This window comes from Mesoplodon densirostris, chromosome 16 (genome assembly GCF_025265405.1).
Source record: "Mesoplodon densirostris isolate mMesDen1 chromosome 16, mMesDen1 primary haplotype, whole genome shotgun sequence".
Lineage (NCBI taxonomy): Eukaryota > Metazoa > Chordata > Mammalia > Artiodactyla > Ziphiidae > Mesoplodon > Mesoplodon densirostris.
Genome location: NC_082676.1, coordinates 35,517,606 through 35,522,315, shown reverse-complemented (window position 1 = coordinate 35,522,315; position 4,710 = coordinate 35,517,606).

The window sequence follows — 4,710 nt, the reverse complement described above, 5'->3', positions numbered from 1 at the left end:
ACTGCCTTCAGACCTCAGGCCTCTCGGATTGGGCTGCTGAGACCCTGGCTGCGAGAACTGTGCGTGCTCTCTCCTTGTTCCCGCCCCCTCTCGCCACTGCCTCCAGGGCTGACCGCCTCCCACACTCGATTGGTGAGTCTTCGGAACTCGGCTCCGACGATAACTCTGATTGGCTGTCGAGGCTGCAATGATTGCTGACGAGAAAGAGTGGGTGTCCTGCGCGTGCGCAGCTCTGGTCCTCCTGAGGGATGATGTTAATTCCCGCTAAATTTCAAAGGACTAGTTTCAGCTAGACTGTGCCGAGAGGAACGCAAAGCCGAAGGGAAGTGGCCAAGTGAGGGGCCAAAGAGAGGGAGAAAAGACGGGAGCTCTCAGAGTAAGGAAGGGAGAAGGAGAAGGAGTGCTTTATAAAAGCTATATATGTATATATTTTTTACTCCTACCCTATGCTGTAGGAAATCTCATTTTACAGAGAGTCTTAGGTATACAACTTGGGTAAGTCACACGACTGATTTCGTGGCCCAGCCAGGGTTCTGACCTGGGACGTCTGACTTTAGAAGCCCTACTTTTAACCACCACCCTATCCGTGGATCGGTATTTGAGCATTCATTTGATAAATACTGAGTAGTTTACTAGGTTCAGGAACTGTTGTAGACACTTGGAATACAGCAGTGAACTAACCAATCAAAATTCCTATCCTCATGGAATTTACACTCTAGTAGGAGAGGCAGACAATAAACAAATTAAAGAATCATCAGCTCTGATAAGTTCTATGCAGAGAATCAAAGTAAGTTACTGTAAAAGAGAGTGACTTGTTGGGTATTTCAGATTGGTCAGGGGACCGTCTCTGAAGCAGTGATATTTAAAGCTAAGACCTGAGTAACGAAAAAGGAGCAACCCAGGCAGAAGGAAAAGCAAGTTCGAAGGCCCTAAAGCATGAGGAAGCTTGGTGTGTGGAAGCAGCAAAGAACAAAGCAGGTTGGAGTGTGGGGGCGATGAGGGGGATTATACTAGAGAGGGGCCTGATCATGTAGAACCTTCCAGACTTTAGTAAGGAATTTGGGATTTTCTTCTAAGTGTGATGGGAAGCTGTATTAGAATTAAGTCCCACTATGACAGAATACCTCACGTAATCAGGGCTTAAACAAGATGAAGTTTATTTCTCTCTCATGTAAAAGTCTAGGTAGGTGTTCCAGGGCTGGTGGGTTGCTCCACTGTGTCAGGGACCCACACTCCCTCTATCTTGTTGCTCCACAGTGCATTACCTCCCCTCCCAAGTTCACCTCATGGTCTATTCCAGCTTCAGCCATCATGTCTGTTACAGCAGCAGGAAGAACCTGCTCTTTTTAAGGACATACACACAACCTCATTGGCTCACCCTGGTCAGAATTCAGTCACATGACCACACCTAAGTGCAAGGAGGGACTCTGGAAAATGTTTTCTTTATTTTGGGCTTCTATGTGCTCACCTAAACTTCAGAGGTTCGATTACCGAAGTGGAAGGGGAGAAAGGATATTAGGATAAAACCACAGCCTCTGCCACAGAAACCATTGGAAGAATTGTAGCAGGGGCAAGAGATGATCTGATGTTCAGTTTCAAAAAAAATCGTTCTGTCTGCTATAGTGGAAATGGTTACAGTGGGGATGATTGAAACTAGGGCAATTAAGAAGTGAGTTCAGCAGTCGGGGTGAAAGGTGATGGTGGCAGAGACTAGGGTTGTAGGAGTAGGTTGGAGAGTAATGGATTGATTCAGGGAATGTTTTGGAGGTAAAATCCATAGGATTTGTCAATGGATTACATGTGGGAGGCGAGGGAAAGAGGGATCAGTGGCAACCTCTCTAGAGAAGCACTGTCCAATAGATCTCTGTGATGATGGAAATGTTCTGTATCTGACTGTCCAGTATGGTAGCTACTAGCTACGTGTGGCCATTGAGCACTTGAAATGTGGCTAATAAAGCTGAGAACCTGAAATTTTTATTTTACTTTATTTTAATTAATTAAAATTTAAATTGAAGTGGTCACATGTGGTTAGTGGCTACCATACTGGACAGGGCAGCTCTAGATTTTTGTTTTGAGCAACTGGGTGGCTTATGGTGCCATTTATTGACCAAAAAAAAAAAAAAGGAGACTGTAGGAGAAGAAGGTTAGGGAATGCTGATAGCCAGAAATCAGTAGCTTTGCTTTGGATATGTTGATTTGAGATACTTGTGAGGCCTCCAAGTAGTTGATCAAGTAGGCAGGTGGATATATAGTTTGGATTTGCAGGTGAGGCCAGAAGTGAAAATGTAGGTTTAGGAGTCATCAGTGTACAGGAGCTATTTAAAGCCATGAGACTGGGTGAGGTTGCTTAGGTGCAGCATGTAGACAGAGAAGAGGGCCCAGAACTAAGCTCTGGGCACCCCGATGTGTACTTGGTTTCGTCTCTCCAGTTATCACAGCCGCAAATGCACTTAAACACTGCCCCCACCCTGCCCCCCAGAAAAAAAGATGACACCAAGTCACATCCAGATATGCAGCTGTGACATCTCGGACCACTTTAAACATTCCTTCTCGAGTTCAGAGTTTCCAAGTGCTGTCCATTCCTCCTGTATTTCCCGTTAGCCGCGGGTTATTTCTTACTATCCTGAAACCTTGAACAAATTGGTAGTCTTAGCTACCACAAACCCTGGTGTACAGGATAGTCGTGGGGGAGGAAAATTAGAACGTTAATATGGACTGTGATCGTTTTCGGTTAATTTGTGCCCCTGGGTGTGGTGGTGCAAGGAGGCAACCTCCTCTGCCCCTCCCAAACCCTATCGGGGAGTAACAACCCCATTTCCCCTGTATAATCAGAGCACAGCTAGCACGGGAACACCCTTTTCTGCCATTAGCCTGCGGTGGGAGGAGTCCCAGATGGCCAGGTGGAACCCTCACCGGGTTCCCTGGTGAAAATACCTCGCCCACTTGGACAGTCAAGTCCACAGAACATGAGTGATTTGGGGGATGGAAAGGAAATATTTTTAGAGATCAAAGTAATAGTGAGAGCTGCCACCTTCCACCCCCGACCCCAGCCCTTGGTTTCTGAACCTCTAATATTGGCTGAGGGAGAATTGACACTGCACTTCAGTCACTGTGTGAGATCACATATCATTTTCTTTTCTTTTCTTTTTTTTCCACGTATCATTTCCTACAAGAAAGTGTCCCAGCCTCACAGGTGCAGTCTCCTGGGTACTGCTGGATCTGTTTTCAGAACACCGTTTCATTGTTCTATAGGACCAGCTGCTTCTTGTGGATGGGAAATATGATCATGGCCCATGGCTGGCCAACTGTCTTATTACTCTCACTGGGAAATGAGTTTCCTGGTTGGAGAGATTTTGTCTGGACCCCCCTGTGTTATGCAAAGTCAGTAATTCCAGGGTTGGTGAAATAGTCAGAGGCATGACCTGCTGGGAAAGAAAACCCAAATACAGAATAAGTGTTTCTTCCAGAATATTTAAATGACCACACCCTCAGTGACAGAAGGGATCTGATAGACATGACCTGCCACTACATTCCTGACAGTTTCCCTAGAAACCTGGTGCTCCATTTGGGCCTCAGGACTGTATCCAATCTCCTACTGATTTCACTTACTGTTTATAACACTTTTTTTTTCGGTTATTTTCTTCATTTTTTCTAGGTAGAGATCACCTGATATTCAAATAGTGATAGTTTTAACTTCTTTTGATTTTTTAAAATCTCTAATTACTTTCTCTTGTGTAATTTAGTTTTTGAGCATCTAGAACTAGTTAAATAATAGTGGATATCTTTTCTCCTTCTTTAAGGACAGAAATGTCAGAAGAAACTCTACAAGAAAGCTGTAGCTGTCCTGGCTGTGACCGTCTGCCTGGGTTCTGGTGGCTTGGTACTTCTCCTTTGTTGACTGGAGTCGTAATAGCATGGACTAGGGCAAAGCACGTAAAGCTTTAAAAGGGGTCTTCGCAAAGTATTACCAGTGTCCTTTGATGTACCTTGGGAAGGGCCGGGAGCTGGCAGGTGGGCCGTAGGCAGAACGTGAGGTGGGGCGTGCTTACTGCTGGCTGCAGAGTGCGGCGGCAGCAGGCAGCCCAGCAGGCGATGGCGAGGCGTGGCTCCACGGTGACCCGCACACCAGTCAACGTCGTAAAGATCTTAATTTCTTGCGTTGGATGCTTACTTATTTTAATTTTTTATTAATTGAGGCTAAAAATATTTCATATAAGCACTGTTTTAGGGAATTCCCTGGCGGTCCAGTGATTAGGACTCGGCGCTTTCACTTTGGGGGCCCGGGTTCGATCCCGCAAGCTGCATGGTGCGGCCAAAAAAAATTTTTTTTTGTTTTAAAGCACCGTTTTAGCTGTGTTTTAGAATCTCGTAGATTCTGTAAGCTTGTGGTTTTGTTATTTTCTAAATATTCTGCATTTTGATTTGTACTTCTTTATTGACTCAAGAGTTTCTTTTAAAGAAATATACGTAGAAGCTACAGAACTTTTCTACAACAAAGCTGTAGCTGGTATGAATAACCTCCCTTCTTCACCAGCCGGTTCATGTTCCCTTTGCCTTCAGCCTGAAAAAAAAAAAAAAAAAAGAGTTCTTTTAAAAGAGAACAAGAAAAAAAATATTCAGGTGATAGGGACATTTTTTTCCTCTTAGTTTTAATCTTAATGTTTAGTGATACTACACAGTGATCAGAGAATGATGGATGTGTATTAGTTC